Raw genomic sequence first — 22,110 nt, 5'->3', positions numbered from 1 at the left:
GCTGCACTCTTTTAGGACACCAGCCAGGGCCTGAGGCCTGGGTGCCAGCATAGAAGCCTCTGTCTGGGAACTCCAGCTAGGACTTGCAGGTCCAGTGTGGGGAGTGTCTACAGGTTTGGAGGAGCCTGGGGTCTTTCTGCTGCAAGTGCTGGTGGCCCTTATCTTGCTGCTGCATCTCGGAGTTGCTCTTTTGCATGAGTGTGTCTCTCTGCAAGTAGGAGCAGCATTGAGATCTTGAGACTGCAGCATGGCCCAGCCTGGGGTATCTGGAGCCCAGATCCGTGGGATAGAGACTGGGTTTATGAGGGCTGATCTGGGTTTGGTACAGAGCAATGTCAGTGACAGTGCTGAGAAACTGTTGAACACTAACAGAGACAGTTTGACTTTCCAGCAAGATTTATTTTATTTTTCGATTCACTGATCTCTCTAGCATATTTGGAACAGGGTGTTTTTTGTGCATCTGTGTGGAGGACAATAATATATGAATGGTATTTTGCATTTTTGTTGTATTCTTATGTCTTTAATTTTGTTTCTCTTTGTTCATACTCTTCCTCTCTCGTCTGTTTTCTTTCCAATTTTTCTCCAACCAACAGCCAGTCTCATCAGCTCCTCTTCCACTCTTCCTGTGAATTTTTACTTCTGGCTTCTCTCTTCCTCCCTCATGAATATTGTATACTGCACTGCCTCTGTTCTCTCATCCACCATTTGAGATTGTAAATCTTTTTGACAGGTATTCTGTTTGTACTGTAGATAGTTATTGAACTTGTCATTTTGGTTTAGTTCGAGAAAGCCGTGGGTAACTTGGTGGGAGCTATTGGGTTTAGGGCTGTATATTGTGTACACTGAGTACTGTTGATTTTGGTCTCACCAGTGAAGGCGAGGTGCTGGAAACCTTTGGGGACACTGTGGGTCTACAGGTTAGAATTTGTACTGCCTTGGATCCATATTTCTGTGTGGGAAAACACACAAACAGTGTGAAAGAACCGGGGAGTGAAGCGCCCCAAACAAACCAAGATGCTTCAACAATGGAAGCCTCTGAAAACACAGTAGAGAAGGTGTCATAGAAGGAGTTCAGATTGTAAGTGGTTAGATGGATACATAAAATAAAGGATGGTGTAGAGAATGAGGTCAGGGAGGGAATACGGGAAGAGAAAGACCACTTCAATAAAGAGAGATCATGAAAAAAAACACAAGCAGAAATCCTTGAAATGAAGGAATCAGTGGACCAAATTATAAATTTGGACCACTTAGAGGACAGAGCCTCAGACAATGAAGACAGGATTTGTAATTTTGAAAGTGGAATTGAACATGCAGAGAGGATGGTGGAAAACCATGGGAAGAACATCCAGGAATTGTTGGATGGCATGAAAGGATCAAATTTTGGAGTTGTTGGAGTGGATGGAGGAGCAGAGATACAGGCCAAGGGAGTGCACCATCTTTTCAATAATATGGTAGCAGAGAATTTCCCAAACCTAGAGAATGGAATGGAAAATCAATTACAAGAGGCTAACAGGACCCCCAAATGTACAAAGTTGCAGTAGACCCCCACCAAGAAACATTATAATGAGAATGACTGACACACAGAATAGAGATAAAATCTTGAAGGCTGTGAGAGAAAAAAATCAAATTATGTATAAAGGGAAGCCAATTCGGATCTCGATTGATTTCTCAACCCAGACCCTCAAAACTAGGAGGTCCTGGGGTAGTATATTTTGGTCCCTGAAAGAAAATGAATGCCAACCGAGATTAAGTTTCAGATTTAAGGATGAAACATTCCATGATAAACAAAAATTAAAGGAATTCACAACTGGAGAGCCTACACCACAGAACATTCTCAACAAAATATTCCATGAAGATGAAGTGAAAAAAAGACGTGAAGGCCAGCAAAGGGAGGATCTATACTGGGGGAACATTCAACCCAGTGAGGGACTGGGAGGGATCAGGAACCAGGGAGGGGATCAAGATGGCGGGGAGTGCAGATCAAATCTCAGTGTAATCTTGAATGTTGGTGGCCTGGGCTTGTTGCTGGAGGACATAGACTGGCAGATCGGATTAAAGAGCGGGACCTAACGAAAGGCTGTCTTCAAGTCACTCACCTAATGAGCAGAAAGGTCCACAGGCTGAAGGTGAAAGGATGGGAAAAAACTTATCATTCATGGGGATTGCATAATCAAGCACGGGTTTCCATTCTCATTTCAGAAAAAGTAGACTTCAAACCAAAGTTAATCAGAAGAGACAAAGAAGGACATTTTATCCTTCTCAAGGGAAGTATATATAAGCAGGACATAATAATTATAAATATTTATGCCCCCAGCAATGGAGCATCATGTATATCAAACAAACCCATCTCAATTTCAAGAGTCAAATAGACCACGATACAATAATACTGTATCGTGATTTTGGCACACCTCCCTCACTACTGGACAGCTCTTCCAAACAAAGACTAAATAAGGAAACTATAGAACTGGACAATACAATCAATAATTCAGACTAAACATATATAGAGAGAATATTTCATCCATCATTGAGCAAATATACTTTCTTCTCAGCAGCACACAGCTCCTTCTCTAAACAGTCCATATCTTATGCCACAAAGCAGCTCTTAATAAGTACAGAAAAACAGAGATAATACCCTTCATTCTATCAGACCACAATGGAATGAAATTAGAAATCAATGATAAAATAAAAAATAGAAGCTACTGTAACAAATGGAGAACAAATAATACACAATTGAATGATGAATGGATAGTAGATGAAATAAAAAAAAAATTAGAGGTAAATGAGAACACTGACACAGCATATCAAAATCTCTGGGACACTGTGAAGGCAGTACTAAGATAAAGGTTGGTTGAAATGGGTGCATTCATTAAAAGAAGAAAAAGGGGCTGGGGATGTAGCTCAGTTGGTAGAGTGCTTGCCTTGCATGCACAAGGCCCTGGGTTCAATCCCCAGCACCACCAAAAAAAAAAAAAAAAAAAAAAAAAAGAAGAGAAAGTCAACAAATAAATGGCCTAACACTGTATCTCAAAGCCCTAGAAAAAGAAGAACAACACCAGAATCAGTTGAAGACAGGAAATAATTAAAATCAGAGCTGAAATTAATGAAATTGAAACAAAAGAAACAATTGAAAAAATTTGCAAAGCAAAAGTTGGGTCTTTTAAAAAATAAATTAAATAGATAAACCCTTGGCCATGCTAATGAAGAGAAAAATAGAGAAAACTCAAATTTCTAAAATCCAAGATGAAGAAGGAAATATCACAAGGGACGTGTCTAAAATATAGAAGATACTTAGAAACTATTCTGAAAATTTATACTCTGATGAATTAAAAAATATCAAAGAAATCAACAAATTTCTAGAGACATATGACCTACCCAAACTGAATGAGGAAGTCATAACATGATTTAAACAGATCAATTTCAAGTAATTAAATAGAAAATGCCATCAAAAGCCTACCAATCAAGAAAAGCCCAGGGACACTGCTACATCGATGTTCATAGCAGCACAATTCACAATAGCAAGACTGTGGAACCAACCTAGATGCCCTTCAATAGATGAATGGATAAAAAAAATGTGGCATTTATACACAATGGAGTATTACTCTGCATTAAAAAATGACAAAATCATAGAATTTACAGGGAAATGGATGGCATTAGAGCAGATTATGCTAAGTGAAGCTAGCCAATCCCTAAAAAACAAATGCCAAATGTCTTCTTTGATATAAGGAGAGTAACTAAGAACAGAGTAGGGTCGAAGAGCATGAGAAGAAGATTAACATTAAACAGGGATGAGAGGTGGGAGGGAAAGGGAGAGAGAAGGGAAATTGCATGGAAATGGAAGGAGACCCTCAGAGTTATACAAAAGTACACACAAGAGGAAGTGAGGGGAAAGGGAAAAATAATACAAGGGGGACAAATGAATGTCAATAGAGGGGGCAGAGAGAGAAGAGGGGAGGGGAGGGGAGGGGAGGGGGGATAGTAGAGGACAGGAAAGGCAGCAGAACACAACAGACACTAGTATGGCAATATGTAAATCAATGGATGTGTAACTGATGTGATTCTGCAATCTGTATATGGGGTAAAAATGGGAGCTCATAACCCACTTGAATCAAAGTGTGAAATATGATATATCAAGAACTATGTAATGTTTTGAACAGCCAACAATAAAAAATTTTAAAAAAAAGAAAGAAAATCAAGGGGCTGGAGTTGTGGCTCAGAGGTAGAGCACTTGCCTAGCATGCATGAGGCACTGGGTTCGATCCTCAGCACCACATAAAAATAAATACATAGAAAGATATCGTGTCCACCTATAATTAAAAAAATATTTTTAAAAAGACTCTTAAAAAAAAAAGAAAATCAAGCCTTGCAAAAAGACCAATTTTGTGTTCACAACCTAGATTTACTTGGTAATGTTCTGTAGTAGGAGAGTATGAACAGATTGTTGTAGTCGTCAGCTCATTTCTGGCCTAATCATAATAAAAGCAAAAGTCCTGAAAAAAAAAAAAAAAAGAAAAGCCCAGGACCAGATGGATCCTCAGCCAAGTTCTAAAAGACTTTCAAAGAAGAATTAACACCAATACTCCTCAAAGTATTCCATGAAATAGAAAAGGAAGAAACACCTCCAAACTCATTCTATGAGGCTAATATCATCTGATACAAAACTAGACAAAGACACATCAGGAAAGAAAACTTCAGACCAATATCCCTGATGAATAAATAAATAAAATTCTGGCAAATCACATACAAAAACATATTTAAAAGATAATGCACCATGATCAAGTGGGATTCATCCCAGGGATGCAGGGTTGGTTCAACATACAGAAATCAATAAATGTAATCCATCATATTAATAGACTTAAAAACAAGAATCATATGATCATCTCAATAGATGCAGAAAAAGCATTTGACAAAATACAGCACACCTTCATGTTCAAAACACTAGAAAAACTAGGAATAGTAGGAACATACCTCAACATTGTAAAAGCTATATATAAACCCAAGGCCAGCATCATTCTAAATGGAGAAAAATTGAAAGCATTCCCTCAAAAACTGGAACAATCCTCTTTCACCACTTCTATTCAACATCATCCTTGAAACTCTAGCCAGAGCAATTAGACAAAAGAAAGAAATTAAAGGGATACAAATAGGTAAAGAAGAGCTCAAACTATCACTATTTACTGGTGACATAATTCTATACCTAGAAGATCCAAAAAATTCCACCAGAAAACTTCTAGAACTAATAAATGAATTCAGCAAAGTAGCCGGTTATAAAATCAACACTCATAAATCAAATGTATTTCTATATATCAGGGATGAATCCACTAAAGGATAAATTAGGACAACTATTCCATTCACAATAGCCTCAAAACAAATAAAATACCTGGGAATCAATATAACAAAAGAGGTGAAAGACCTCTACAATGAAAACTACAGAACACTAATGAAAGAAATTGAAGAAAACCTCAGAAGATGGAAAGATCTCCTATGCTCCTGGATAGGCAGAATTAATATTGTCAAAATGGTCATACTACCAAAAGTATTATACAGATTTAATGCAATTCCTACTAAAATCCCAATGACATTCTTCATAGAAATAGAAAAAGCAATCCCAAAATTTATTTGGAAAAATAAGAGACCTAGAATAGCTAAAGCAATCCTTAGCAAGAAAAGTGAAGCAGGAGGCATCACCATACCAGACCTTAAACTATACTACAGAGCTATAGTAACAAAATGGCATGATATTGGCACCAAAATAGACTTGTAGACCAATGATACAGAATAGAGGACACAGAGACAAACCCACATAAATACGGTTATCTCATACTAGACAAGGGTGCCAAAAACATTCACTGGAGAAAAGATAGCCTATTCAACAAATGGTGCTGGCAAAACTGGAAATCCATATGTAGCAAAATGAAATGAAACCTTTCCCTCTCACCCTGCACAAAAATCAACTCAAAGACTTGGGCACTAGAACAGAGACCCTGTGGCTAATAGAAGAAAAAATAGGCCCAAATCTTCACCTTTTCAGCTAGGATCTGACTTCCTTAACAAGACTCCTAAAGCACAAGAAGTAAAATCAAGAGTCAATAAATGGGATGGATTCAAATTTAAAAGCTTCTTCTCAGCAAAGGAAACAATAATGTGAGGAGAGAGCCTACAGCCTGGGAGAAAATATTTACCACATGCACCTCCACTAAAGCATTCATCTCTAGGATATATAAAGAACTCAAAACACACACACACACACACACACACACAAATAATTAAATAAATAAAAAATAACCCAATCAATAAATGGGCTAAGGAACTGAACAGACACTTCACAGAAGAAGAAATACAATTGATCAACAAATATATGAAAAAGTGTTCAACAGCTCTAACAATTAGAGAAATGCAAGTCAAAACTACTCCAAGATTTCATCTCACTCCAGTCAGAATGACAATCATCAAGAATACAGGCAACAATAAATGTTGGCAAGGATGTGGGGAAAAGGTACACTTACACATTGCTGGTGGGACTGCAAATTGGTGCATCCACTATGGAAAGCAGTATGGAGATTCCTCAGAAAATTGGGAATGGAACCACCATTTGACCCAGCTATCCCACTCCTTGGTTTATACCCAAAGGACTTGAAGTCAGCATGCTATAGTACCCAGCCACATCAATGTTTATAGCTCAATTCACAATAGCTAGATTATGGAACCAAGCTAGGTGTCCCTCAATAGATGAATGGATAAATAAAATGTGGTGTATATGCTCAGTGGAGTATTGCTCAGCTTTGGAGAGGAGTGAGGTTATGCCATTTGCCAGTGAATGGTTGGAGTTTGACAATATCATGCTGGGTGAAGTAGGCTAGTCCCACAGAACCGGGGGCCAAATGTTTTCTCTAATATACAGAAGCTAATTCACAATAAGGCAGGGGACGCTAGGAAAGAATAGCATTACCTTAGATTAGGTAGAGGGAAGTGATGAGAGGAAAGGGGAGGGGATATGAGGATAGGAAAGATAGTAGAATGAAACAGACATTATCAATGTATGTATATATGTGACTGCATGACCAATATGATTCTGCAACATGTACAATTACAAAAATTGAGAAATTATATCCCATCTATGTATGATATATCAAAGTGCATAAATGCATTCTACTTATGTAGTGCATAAATGCATTCTATATTTATGTATAGCTAATTTTAAAAAATTTTTTAAACCAACAACAATCTTCAATAGGCATTCTCAGAAAAAGAAATCAAACCAGTTGACAGAAAAGGAGATACTTAATTTGTTTAGTAATCCTAGGAATGCAAATATTAGCCTCAAATGATATTTACCTGACAAAATTAGCAAAGACTGTAAAATTTGCAATAGTCAATTTTAGCAAAATGGGTGAAAGAGGACAGTTCACACTTTCCTTGGGATTGCATAAATTAATAATTGAGATAACTGTTTGCAAAGTAATGTGGTGATTGTAATACCTGTAATTGAGGAGCTCAAGCATTGTTTCAATTCCCAGAAACTACTCATACTCTTGGCCCAATACTTTTCTACCATAAGAAAAAAATTCCAAACATGGGAAAGGAGGTATGCACAAAGACATTCATTCTCGTGCTGTATATATGTTATCCAGGCCACACCAACCTAGAGTTTCAAATGAGGTTCATAAAATAATAATAATAATAATAATAATAATAATAAAAACATTTCTTGAATGGTCCACATCTGCTCCACAGGGTCTCTAGCAACCTGAAATTTTTTGTGACGAGTAGGGTATTCTGTCACCAGCTTGTCTACTCGCTGACGTATTCTTCTCATTCTAGTGTTTCTGAGGGAATTGACCAAGAGGCTTAGCCATACCCCCATACCTATTGCAGGTGTCACTGTCACCATACTACTACAAATACTGATGCTGCAAATGTGACCAGTTCTTGGTATTGAGGGTACTTTGGCCTTGGTTGGATTGAAGTGCCAGCATACATGCCCGTGTGACTTATGAATGCAGTGGTTTACCAATATGAGAATTGCTTCTATTTAAGGATTTTAGAAACATCAATGACAAAGAATCTCTAGACTCTCCAAGAAAAGAAAAAAGTTGTCTAGTTTAAATTCATACCTGCTCTATCTCTTATTTATAACTAACGTGCTTTGTAAATATTTGCTTAGTAAAGTTAGTGATGTTGCAACCCCGAGACTACTTCTAATTAATAAGGGGAATTATACTTGTTAAAGGTGCTTTAGTTAGATTTTGCATCACTGTAACCAAAATACCAAATAAGAACAATTTAAAGGAGAAAAAGGTTGTTTGGGGCTCATGGTTTCAAGGTCTCATTCCATACTGACTCTACTGCTCTGGGCCCAAGGTGAGGCAGGATACCATGGAGGAAGGACCCAGCAGAGGAAAGCAGCTCAGCTCAAGGCTGGTATCAGGAAATGGGGAGGAGAGGGCCATAGGGAAGTGCACCCTTCCAGGACACACCCCAGAGACCCACCTTTTCCAGCCAGCCCATGCACGCCTGCCTACAGCTACTGCCCTGTCAATCCATTCAAACTGGGATGTATTACAGCTCTCACAATTCAATCATTTCACATTCCTGTGTTAATACAGGAGTTTTGGGGGACACCTCATAGCCAAACCATCACAAGGAAAACTGACTTTTTTCACTCCCAATTATCAACTATTTTTGTCATAGGAAATTGAATTTGTGCACAAACTTTGTGATTATCTCTGACCATGGCCTGTCTGGTTATGTTTAAGCAACCAGACTGTGAGTCTAGGTATTCCTGTTTGAAACATATATATATATATATATATATATATATATATATATATATATATATATAAAAATGGAACAAATTGAATTCATGGTTTAATTATTTTGAACACAACACGAAATTCTTGGTTTTCTATATAATAGGAAGAAAGAAACTGAATTAGTCTTTCTTGAAAGATGTGAAAAGAAAAATCCAAGAACACCTGTTGAATTTATAAGATTAACTTCAAGTTTTTGAGGCATTAGATAACAGGAAAGAGGACATGTTGAAAACAATCCTATATCTATCTTCCCTATTTGTTCCTTTTCACAGATAAATTTTGTGGATTTTCTCCCTGCCACCCCCTTTGCTCTCAAAATGAGGAAGCTATCTGGTTCAAACCCAAACCTAAAAATAACTCTTTCTCTTTCTGAAACTCTACAGAAAAACTAAACTTGAAAAACATCAGGACAGGAACATGAGATGTTTATAACTCATACTGTGTGATTTTTACCATTTTCTCAATATTCTGAGATCAACAACATAGATGGGGCCAGAATATGTTGTACTTCCTGTGATTAATTCATGGATGGTTGGGGAGGGCGAGAGGCTCAACTCATGCTTCCTCAGCAGTTTCTACCCTGATGAAACCTTCCTCAGAAATGTCTTCATTTAAGCACCAGTGACAGAGCTTCTGACCTATGTCCTTCTGTCCTATGTCCTCTAAATTCCACGTAATCTGATTCTCATTCCCCTTGACTTTCTAAGCCAAAATATGAGCTAACACATCTAATCTGCAGTTCAAGTTCTTCCTCAGTACTTATTGTTGAGGGGACACGTTCTCATTGCAGAGGGAAGAATGTGCTGTGTCATTGTTGTAGGGACAGATGAGGCAAGGCACCAAAGATAGCAGGAAACAGTTTTATTCAGCTGCAGTCAGGTTCAGAGGGCAGCTTTTGCTATAATCAATCCCCTGAACCCTAAGTTCAGGTAGTTTCAGAACTTTATACCCAGCATGTAAAGGAAGGGGCTCAGAAGTTCAGTCTGCAGAAGTTCACATAAAAGCAGCTTTTTCTTTCTTTCTTTTTTTTTTTTTTAAAAAAGAGAGAGAGAAGTTTTTAATATTTATTTTTTAGTGGACACAACATCTTTATTTTATTTTTTATGTGGTGCTGAGGATCGAACCCAGCGCGCCCCCGCGCATGCTCGGTGAGCATGTTACTGCTTGAGCCATATCCCCAGCCCACATAACAGCAGCTTTTTCTATCACTGTTCTGGGCAAGTTAACCCTTCAAGGACAGCACCTGAGAAAGGGAGAGCTTCTTCTCCCCTTTCTTTCCTCCCCCTGCCAGCTGTTACCGTGGAGCCCAATTGGTAACTTCTCTTATCAGAAATGTAGCCATCTCTGTGAAGCCAGCTCAAGGCCAGAGTCCTTGTTTACACATTTCTACAGACTACTACACTGGATACATGTTTGTGAAAAACTAGTAAGTGGGTGTCCAGCACCCAGAGTGCTGATTTCTTCCCAGCCGGTGGCCAAGTAAGACAGCGCAACACAAAAATAGGAAGTTTATCTACATTGAACTCTTTTGTAGAGACTCTTTTGCTGACAGTCCCTAAAATCAGCCATGGTGAAGATTCCTGGAGAATACCAATTAAGACTTTTCTGTGGAGAAAGGGGTTGCCACTACATCATCCCTCATGGGAAGAGAGCTTAGGGATACTCACCTATGGGTGTCTCCAGACTCTTCCTGATTCTTTTCCCTCCTTATTACATTGCTGTAATAAATCTTTGATATGAAACAGTATACTAAATCTTGGGAATCCTTCTAGTAGCCCTCCAAACATGGCAGTAATCTTGGATGTAGTTAGGTCATTTAATCTCAGTGTGTCTAATAAGGTCAAAGTTGACAGTGCCATCTGCCATCCATGTTGAAGCTGCTTAGTAGCTGATATGAGTACCAGAAAAATATAGGATTATTGACTGTGGATTATATTAATGAGTGTGTATGTTAGATAAAGACTATAAGCATTATGTCCATGATGTAGTGTAAACTGCAAAACTTAGATAAACCACAGAACTTAAATAGATTTAAGTTAGTGACATAAGAGTCTACACCTGGGTGTAGACCCCAGAGCTCACCCAGTTATCAGCTGCAAACACAACTGAACTATGACTTAAAAACCCAGCCTTTTGGAGGTTGGGGAGACGAACAGGACATGGATAGAGAGACCAAGACCTCCATCACTGTTGTCCTCCTTGCGCCAGACTCCTCCGGCTCAGATCGAGTTCAGTAACCTGGACTTAGACATGTCACAAGTGAACGCTCAGGACTTAGAATGTGTATCTAAAGTTCGATGAACATCAATAAAATAGATTTGATGGAATCTAACTGTGCCTCAGAATGAGTCATAGTAACCGCTCGTGACAGTAGCAAGGCTACTCAGTACATTACAGAGAGTTTAGTGATACCACTTATTTAAGTTTTCACTTTTTTCTTTGTTAGTGTCCCCTGTGCTATAACTCAAGCATGAGGCCAAGAGTCCAGGCTAAAGAAATATACAGATAACCAATATCCAGCACTTGTTTTTTCCTTTGACCACAAACCACTCGCTGTTATTTGTGATACTTGACTCTTTCATACAAAGCATTCTTTTCCTACAATTTCTCAACCCCTCATATCATTTTGAAATTATTTTGAATGAAGATATTAGGACTTCCCTGAGAGTTGCTAAAAAGCTCTCTCTGAAACTCCCTCAGTCTTCTAGACAGAAATCCAGGTACAATAGGACCCCCAACTTTATAGTTTTGCTGTCTGTGTTTCAGATACCACCGTCAACCACAGCTCAAAACTTTTAAGTGGAAAATTCCAGAAATAAACCATTCATAAGTGTTCAATTGCACACTGTTTTGAGTAGCATGATGAAATCTTGTGGCACCTACTCAGCCCTGCCCAAGACATGAATCACCCCTTTTCCCATTGTATCCAGGCTATATACACTACCTGCCCATTAGCCATCTAGTAGCTATTTTGGTTATAAGATGAATTATTGTAGTGTAATCATGTTTGTGTTCAAATAACCTTTATTCTACTTAGTAATGATCCCAAAGCAATTATATTGTATAATTGTTCTTATTTCTTATTATTGTTCATCTCTTGCTGTGTCTAATTTTTTTTGTAGTTGTAGATGGACAGAATGCCTTTATTTTATTTGTTAATTTTTATGTGGTGCTGAGGATCGAATCCAGTGCCTCATGCATGCTAGGCAAGCGCTTTGCCACTGAGCTACAGCCCCAGCCCTATTACTGTGTCTAATTTTAAGCTAAATTTTATTATAGGTGTGTACATGTAAGAAAAAAACGTAGTATATATAGGGTTTATTTGTGGTTTCAAGCATCCACTGAAGGTTGTGGAACATAATCCCCTCAGAAAACGGGGACGACTCTGAGTGATTGCTGGTAGTAATTTCTCCTTTGCTCCTCCCACATAGCTCACAAAACCAAAGTGAAAAGACCCTAATTGAAGAATGGCTCCCCTTTGCCAGTTCAGAATAACTACAAACTAGAATCTAGACAATGTCTCCACTTGGCAAATAAAACCCAAATACAATCCAGAGTCAGTGGTAGGAGCCTCTTCTGCCTTTCAGAGATCTGATTAACCTGTCATTAAAATTAATTTTGTTCCCCAATCATCCAAAGTCCACCCACAATATCTGTGACTTATGGGCTTGTCTCCTTCTACATTGTTATATATTTAGCCCCTTTACCCACAAACAACCTATTCATCCCAATATTTAGAAATTTTGTTTATAATTTTTGTGTGATTAAGGGATTATGGGAGGGGTTCCAGCATGTAACACAGACCCATTATCTTCCCTTACTTTTTCTTCTAGAATAGAGAGTTCCAAATTCTCTCATCTTCTCTTAGTGACTTTACCCAGAGGTACACAGCAAGTAAAAGGGTAGGCCAGAATTCAAGATTGGTTTTTTGCCCTTTCTACCTCATATACAAATACCTATTAGTCTTTCCAAGGTCTTTGATAAGAAAAGTCAATATTATTTTCATATACTCACATTTTAAAATAAACAAATTGAGAAGGCAAAGGTGAATTGTTAAAAAAAAAATGCTTAACCTGATTCCTGATTCATTCCCTAAATGAATTTCTTTCATAAAAATCGCCAAGTCATGGGCTGTGGCTGTGGCTCAGTGGTAGAGCACTTGCCTACCATGTGTGAAGTTCAATTCTTAGCACTGCATACAAAAATCCAATTCAGTATATAAATAACATGCTGTCCATCTACAACTACAAAAAAAAAAAAAGGAAAAAGGAAATTGCCAAGTCAGACAAGTCAGAGGCTGTTTCAAAGACATTTTAACTGAACTTGATAAGAACTACAAGGAGGCTCCTAATTTAAGTTTACCTTAATTTCATTCAGCAAAAACTTAATCACAATGACATTGCATGGTTATATTTTTTATTTTATTTTTAATCAACAATATGTAATATATATACACTTACATATACATATATATTTATGAAATACAACATTTGTTTTGACTTATGTATACATTGTGGAAGGGCTAAATCAAACTACTTAACACACATTACCTATGAGGGATGACTGTCATTCTAGCACATTGATTATTTAAATTAAAAGATAGCAGATGCAAGATGATCACTCTCATCTTCCTGGTATTTCTTAAGAGCAGATGAAATTCCCATGTGAAAGATACAACATCCTTGTACTCAAGAATGAAAAGTCAAGATCAAGAGAATTCCATGGACCTTGTGAATGTAGTTGCTAACGAAATTCAGTTGCTTCGTCATAACTTACCGTTCTCTGTCCAATTCAGTATATAACTGACTCTGCTTCTTTGGGTCTTCGTTTCCATATTGAGACTCCTATGCCATATAAAACTTGCATTAAATAAGCTGGTCTGCTTCTCTGCTGTTACTCTAGTTTATGAAAATTTAATTCTTGGACTCAGCTGAGAGCCTAAGAGGATAGAAATGGAGTTCTGCATATATTTAACATTTGTGTGTGTGTGATAAAAACACTTAAAATTCACTCTCAGCAATTTTAAAAAAATATTTATTTAGTTGTAGATGAACACACAGTATCTTTATTTATTTTTATGTGGTGCTGAGGATCGAACCCAGTGCTTCACATATGCGAGGCAAGTGCTTGACCACTGAGCTACAGCCCCAGCCCCCACTCTCAGCAATTTTAATAACATGTTTTTATTAACTGTATTCACCATTATGTAAAATAGATCTCTTGAACTTATTCTTCCTAAATGAGATTTTTCTGTCCTGTGACCAGTGTCTTCCCAATTCTAATTAAAAATGGGCAAAGGAGGGGCTGGGGTTGTGGCTCAGTGGTAGAGCACTTGCCTAGCATATGCAAGGCACTGGGTTTGATCCTTAGCACCACATAAAAATAAATAAATAAAATAAAGGTATTGTGTCCAACTACAACTAAAAAAAAAAAATTTCTTAAATGGGCAAAGGAGTTGACTAGACTCTTCTCCAAAGAAAATATACAAATGACCAAAAAGCATCTGAAAGATGTTCAAGATCACTATCATTAGGTAAATGAAAATCAAAACTTTAAGGAGGTATTACCTCCCACCCATTACCACGATCACTGTCAGGAACTAGTAAGTGTTCGCAAGGATATGGAGAACTGGAACCATTGTGCACTGTTGGTAATCAGTTCTTGTGGAAAAGAAGCATGGAGATTCCTCAAAAAATTAAAATTGATGAACTACCATATCATTCAGTAATCCCAACCAAAATGTCCCTGGATGGATAAATAGATATAGAAAATGCAGTGTATATATACAATAGAAAATTATATAGCCTCTGAAATGAACAAAATCCTATCAAATATCATGATATGGATGAACTTTGAGGACATTATGCTTAGTGAAAGAATCCAGTCATGAACAAATACTGCATGATTCCACTTATATGATGTATCTAAAATAATCAGACTCAGAAAGAAAAGTTGAATTGTGGTTGCCTGGGGCTGGAGGAGGGTGAAAGTAGGAGTTGTTCCGGTGGGTACAGAGTTTTGCATGGTAAGATGAAAAATTTCTAGAGATGTTACACAACAATGTGAACCCACTTACTACTAAACAATAAACTTAAACATGGTGCAGGTGGTAAATTTCATGGTTTTTACAACAAGTTTTTTTAAAAAATAAAAACCATTTTACCTTGCAGGATATATAAAAATAGGCAATAAGTTGGATTTTACCTGAAGGCCATAGTTTGTCAAGTCCTGCTCTAATGTACAGTTCATATTTAGATTTCACTGGTTATTTCAATTACGTCGGTTATGATTATCCTTTCATCCTCTGCAATCTCATTCAGCACCATCTGGCTGCTATGTCTCTTTTGCCTCTTTTGATCTAGAATAGTTCCTCAGTCTTTCTTTAAATTCCATGATCTCGACACTTTTAAAGATTATATTACAAGCTAGTTAATTGGTAGAAAATCCCTCAATTTAAATATTTCTGTTATTTCCTCGTGTTTCAACCCAGGTTATGCATTTCCATCAGGATATCACAGAACTGATGTTGTGTTCTTCTCCAGGCATAATATAAGAAACTAGAGATAATATCTACTTATCTTATTATTGGCAATATTGGCCTTACTCACTTGTCTGCCAAGGTTTTTCACTGTACAGTGACCTTTTCCTCCTTTAATAATCTATGATAAGATACTTGTAAATATCTACTATGAAAATATCCTATTCTTTATCAAACTTTTATGTATTAATTTCAGCCTCCATAATTGCCTGAACCAATTATTAATAAAATGATTGCAAAATGGTGACATTCTAATTCAGTCATTCTACCTACCTTCAGTAGTTGGCATTCAACTATCAGGAAGATCTTTTCCTTTTCTTTGCATTTATGAACCCATGGTAATTTATTGTATAAGTTAACATTAACTGTTATTGATAATTATGTGGGTGCTGATATGTTAATTTCATTATTTATTTTGATGTTCAAATTGTTTCAGATTTGGCCAATAGAAGTTCCTATAAGGTGGTTTTTGGGTCCTTTTGACATGATCCCATTCGTTTTTGTTCCCATCATGTTTTGTATACTTATTTTGCATACTTGCTTGCTTACTGATAGAAAAAGATGTTTTAGGTACCTCTTGTGTACTCTCTATGCCCTAACCCAAGTCCAGAACATTATGAGGAAAAAGATGCTCTGGAACAGAATTACATCAGACACTAGCCAAGTGGACAGGAGGGTGGGAGGAGGGACTGGAGGGAAAGCCAGGATGAAAGTGACATTCGGAGACTTCAGCATATTTGCATATCAGAAATCACATTCCTGAGAGTAACACACAGAAATCCCGCGTTTATGACCTTCCCTAAGTTTGTCTTACCTACAAGAGGCATCTACTTCACCTGTATTGAGAGGTAGAATGGAACAGAGAAAAATGCAGGGTGTTGGAGCAGACTAACTAGGTTTCCAATTGCAGCCCCACTTAGCTTACACAAGATCACAGGGGGCTGGGATTGTGCCTCAGTGGTAGAGTACTCGCCTAGCATGCATGAGGCACTGGGTTTGATCCTCAGTACCACATAAAAATAAACAAATAAAATAAAGGTATTGTGTCCATCTGCAGCTAAAAAATATTAAAAAAAAAAAAAAACAAGATCACAGAGCTAGTCACTAGTGGGGTTGAGATTACAAATCACAACTATCTCACCAGGCCAGTAAAATGGAAGTTGTAAAGAAGCAAAAAGGGGACACATCCGTCTAGGTTGTTTTTATGTTTTGTTTTATTTGTTTTGTTTGTTGTTTTGTACCAGGAATTGAACCCAGTCCTTAACCACTGAGATACATTCCCAGCCTCTTTTATTTTGAGACAGGGTCTCACTAAGTTGGTTAGGGCCTCTCTAAGTTGTTGAGGCTGGCTTTGAACTTGCAATGCTCCTGTCTCAGCCTCTCACTGGGATTACAAGCATGTGCCACCGAGCCTACTTTGTCTAGTTTTTAAATGCATTGTCATAGAAATCCATGAGGAATTCCTACCAGACATTTGATGCAAATAATTATTTTATTATTTCCATGATTTTACTAAGTGAATTGTTCCCTCAGAGAGCTAGATCAGAGTTCTTTGAATAAGCTTCAGTCAGAAGACTGAATTGAATACAGTTTCTCAGAGCAAAGCAAAAGCAATCTTTTCCCTTGATCCTTTGTTCTATACTGTGACTCTGTGTTTAAGTATATATCAGCCATGACTTTGCCTAATCACCATGAGTTGGCTAGCTGCAATAATGAGTCAAAATGATTGGCAGAGAGATCCTGTTTGACCTGGTGTGGCCAGATCTTAACTATACCTTCCATTTCATATCAAGCAGGCACATATTCCTGACATTTTATTTGTCTAATTCTTACTTTGCAAAGGCTTTTCACACCTGCAGTTTTATTAGTTCTTTCAATATCAAGAAGCAGAAGTGTTGTGATTATCTGATATACTTGAAACATGTTTTGTTCACAATAGGTATTTAATAAGTATATTTTTAAATGTTAAAAAAAAACAAGTTGTGAAAGTGGAGAGGAAAACAATGATATTTGAGGGCCTTACTACTTGCCAGTACTATATATCCCATGTCAAATCTGTGTTAGTCTCTGTGACCAAAAGACTTAATAAGAACAACTTAGAAGAGGAAAAGTTTATTTTGGCTCTGGTTTCAGAGGTTCAGAACATGGTTGGCTGGCTGCATAGCTCTGGGCCCAAGCTGAGGCAAGCCATCATGGCAGAAGAGTATGGCAGAGGAAAACAGCTCAGGACATGACAGCCAGGAAACAGAGAGAGCTCTGCTCACCAGGGACAAAATATAAACCGCAAAGTGACACCCCTAATGACCTGTTTCCTCCAGACATACTCTACCTGCCTAGAGTTACCACCCAGTTAATCCATCCAATTGGATTAATCCACAGATTCAGTTATCATTCTCATAACCTAATCATTTCAACTTTGATCGTTCTTAATTGTCTCATACGAGTTTGGTGGGTAGGGGGACACTACATACCTGAACCATAACACAATCTTTACACCGATCCTGTTTAACAATGTCATGGGGCTAGAGGTCTGCGGTTGTTTCCCTAAAATCCACTTCTAGGTGCCAGGCAAGCTTTGAAAATTCTCTCCTCACAGGCAGAGGTGGTTTCTTGATCAATTGCCAGATAGTTCTTCTTTCATCTAGAGGAAAGATGGACTTGATAAATTCTCACCAGGAAAACATGGTGGCACAGGTTCCACCTATTCCATTCCTGGATCAGACCTACAGTATATGGTTCTAGAAACCAAAACCACAAGGTTTAAAAAGCACTTTGTTCTTCTTTCTGGAATAATAAATCCAAAGTAGGAAGTTCAGGGCTGGCACAACTGCTCATTGAACCAGGTGACTTTTTATTTTCTCTAGTGTCATCTCCAGTGGGTGGCTTTCTTCTACATGGACACAAGAAGTTTGTTCCACCACCAAGACAGCACCTTGGTGAGAGCAGGGAGAAGGACAAAAGTAGAAAGACGCATGTTTGCAGTAAAATTCTCCCTTTTTGTTTTAATCAGGAAAACAATTACTTTCCTAGAAGCTTCACCCTATTTATTACGTTTCTGCTTATGTCTTATTAGAACTGTGCTACAACCTCAGCTACAAAGAAGACAGGAAAGTAGAATTCTTTAACTGGGCACACTGCTGTGCTAAACAAATGTGGGCTATTGTGTAGTAAAGACAAGGGAGAATGAATAGTGAACAGGCAAACAGCATGGTCCACCCCTGGATATACAAAACACGAGACCTTTCTATCTGGCTCTTTGCTATTAAATGCAGGGTTTCTGTTCCCGTGACTAAAAGTCTAAGGGGTCACTCCAGGTAAACTGGGCTAACTGGGCTGCATGAAATAACCACACAAGAGACACAAATACCTTTTTCTTTGGGGTCCCTGTGATGGCTCCTCTGACCTTAAGGGTCTGCAGAAAGAGAGAGAGCGAGAGCACATGCTGACCCCTTTTATTGAGGAGAAGCTATTCAAATGAGGCAAGGGGTCAGGTTTCAGGGGGCTGAGTTTATCTTCATGATGTCCACTGTCAGCAGGTTGACTGACACCTGGGTAGGCCACACCCAAGGGCACAGTAAGAGGAGGGGACACACACAAGGCACTTCCATGGAAGATTCTATCCTAAACAGGGCAAGGGGTTATATTACAAAGGAACAGGTGAGCGTAGCTTCACCCATGGGGCTGTAGCAAGACACACCCATGCACGAGACACTGACCCTCGCACCCAAGAAGGGTGGGGAAAACTCTGCCACATTTCTGTGACTGAGCGCCTCAGCACCCAGTCAGGGAGTGTGACTCAGTCACGTGTAAAGTTGGTCTCCCACAATTAAACATACATTGGAGGGCTGGGGCTGGGGCTCTGTGGCAGAGCACTTGCCTAGCACGTATGAGGCACTGGGTTCAATCCTTAGCACCACATAAAAATAAATAAAATAAATGCATTCGGTCCATCTACAACTACAAAAAAAAAAAACTTGTAAAAAATACTTTGGTTACTTCACAATATTTGTTAGAGAATAAAGAAAGCTCCAAATGGGAAGGAACATGTTGCAACTGAATGTTACCACTTGGGCCAAATGTCAGAGAAAGAGGGAGGCAGGTTGTCTTGTGTCCAAGAAGCTTTACCGAGGCCAAATCTTTGTCGAGCCTGCTAAGAAAGTGAGGGAGGGGTGCTGTGGTTTCTTCACTGTTCATATTTGATTTTGTACCAGGGGTTAGGGCCAAACATATATGATTTTGGACCATGGGGGCAGAGGGTTGAGTTTTTCATACTCATCAATGAGTTTATGGCACATTACTGTTACCGGTCTGCTGAATTATTTCCCTCTCTGTAATTTATGTGCATTATTAAAAAAATCACTATTCCTTAGTCTTCGCTTCTTACTATCGGCAATTATGGTGATATGTTTAATGTGTGCGTAGTTTCTTTTTTTTCTTTTTTTTTTTACATGTTCTTATTTAATTTTTTTTTCAGTTTTTTTTTAGAGAGAGAGAGAGAATTTTTTTAATATTTATTTTTCAGTTCTCGGTGGACACAACATCTTTGTTTGTATGTGGTGCTGAGGATCTAACCCGGGCCGCACGCATGCCAGGCGAGCACGCTACCACTTGAGCCACATCCCCAGCCCACATGTTCTTATTTAAGGTGGGCATACACTACAATTACTGTTTCTGGGCATACACTGTTTCTTTTCTACTGCAGAATTTGTTTTTAGGATCCATGCAAGTTATATACATCAAACCAGTGCTTCTGATTGCTGTATTGTAACCCACAGAATGCACCCACCATATTTTAACCATACACTGGGTTATGGGCTGAATTGTGTGTCCCCTCCTCCCACCACAGAAAATTGATATGTCAAAGTCCCAAACCCTAGTACCTCAAATGCAACCATATTTGAAGACAGGGTTTTAAAGAGGCAATTAAGGTTAAGTGAGCTCATATAAGTGAGTCTTAATCCATACAACTATATTTGAAATTGGACCTTCAAAAGGGTGATTAAATTAAACTGAGGTCTTTAGGTTGGACTGTAATCCAACTGTGTCCTCATTAGAAGAGAGACACCAGAGATGCACAAATACAGAGAAAAGGCCATAAGAGGACACAGAGAGAAGGTGACCATCAATAAGCCAAGGAATGAGACCTCAAGAGAAACCAAACCTACACACTGATCTTGGACTCCAGCCTCCAAAACGTGAGAAAGTAAATTTCTGTTGTTTAAGCCACCCAGTCTATGGTATTTTGTTATGGCAGCTCTATCAAACCAAAATACACTCTCGGAAACACCTAGGTTTCTTTCAACTCTTCTATTGAAAAGCTTTTGCATTCAACAAACCACTTTTACTGTGAAACTGACAAAGCTGTACAGCTAACATCTGAAAACCTCTTACTGCTATCTTACATAGAAAATGGGGAATTCTGTCTCTTGGAGCAATAAATCTTTCATTTAGCGCCTTGTTAATTGAAATCCTGGTAAGAAGAAAAGATCAATCCTATGCTCAAAGACAGTTGATTGGTTTAGGTAATCCAGGGCATAAACTAATTTGTACTCACTGGATTGGCAATAGGTAAAAACAACATCCCCACTCCTGATGTGAGCTTCAGTTAAAAGGAACTTTTTATGGAATATTACCTGACAGTTATTTAAGTAATGAGCTACATCTATATATGTTTATTTAGAGAGATGTCCATGATATTAAATCAGAAAAAAAGGGGTAAAGTACCATCTTTAGAAAGATCCTAATTTTATATTATGTATAATCCATGTCAGTCATGTAATTGACTGACAAAGACTGGGTGAGGGTTTGACAGTATGTAATTGGATATGGTGTGGGTTGTCTGGGATTTGACAGTATGTAATTGGATATGGAGTGGGTTGTTCTTCACCTATGAAGAACTCAGAAGACTGTTACTGGGATCTAGATATTAACCACACTCCTGTACTAATCTAAGCACTTGATATTTGACTCATTTTATTCTTTCACAAAGACATTTAATTTTCTTTTGTATTTTGGGGGGTATTTATTTTGTTTTTTGGTATTGGGGATTGAATCCAGGGGCACTTTACCACTGAGCAGCATCTCCAGGCCTTTTTATTATTATTATTATTTTTATTCTGGGACACAGTCTCTCTAAGTTGGTGAAGCTGTTCTGGAACTTGTGATCTTCCTACCTCAATCTCTTAACACCCACCTCCTTTATCGCTTAGGGATCTAATCCAGGGCCTCATGCATGTTAGGTAAGCCCCCTACCAATGAGTTACACCCCCCAGCTATAAGGTATGTAATTTTCAAAGTTACTCTGGGGGTAAGCACTATTCCCCACCTCCCTCAACCCCCGCCATCTTGCAGATGGGTGCTCAAAGCTGTACCACTAGTAAGTAGCTAGCTCAGGCTTCCAAGAAGAGCACTCTTAAGATCAGCGACTTGACTCGGCCCAACCGCTGCCTTAGACCGCCTCTCCTCGCAGAGGCAGGGAAAGGCCAAGTCAAATGCTTACAGTTGCAGGAGTGTGATGGGTGTGTACTGGGGGCGCTTCAAAGGCAGAGAAGCTCTCTCTGGAAGGGTCTGGGAAGGATACACAGAAGAGGTAACCCTTTTCTTGGTGTTCACCAGGCACATGGCATCTCTCTCACCCGGCATCTTTTCGCGGGAGCAACAGGTTCCACTGGGGCTGCTACTATTGGAAGCCAAAAAAGCGCCCAAAAAAGCTACTATTGGAAGCCAAAAAGCGCGCGCACGCGCACACGCACACACACACAC

The 22,110-nt window shown here is 38.5% G+C and overlaps 1 non-coding gene across 1 annotated transcript; it reads left to right on the top strand.

Annotated features, from left to right (window-relative positions):
- Window positions 1–2,887: 2,887 nt before the first annotated feature.
- Window positions 2,888–2,960, top strand: Trnaa-ugc (transfer RNA alanine (anticodon UGC)). The gene has a single exon. It is a non-coding gene; the product is annotated as a tRNA-Ala (tRNA).
- Window positions 2,961–22,110: the final 19,150 nt, after the last annotated feature.

This window comes from Marmota monax, unplaced genomic scaffold (assembly GCF_021218885.2).
Source record: "Marmota monax isolate L192 unplaced genomic scaffold, Marmota_monax_Labrador192_F-V1.1 WCK01_AAM20220418_F8-fsc00020, whole genome shotgun sequence".
Classification (NCBI taxonomy): domain Eukaryota; kingdom Metazoa; phylum Chordata; class Mammalia; order Rodentia; family Sciuridae; genus Marmota; species Marmota monax.
Note: the sequence above shows the minus strand (reverse complement) of the source record. Positions and strands in the feature narration are given on the sequence as shown.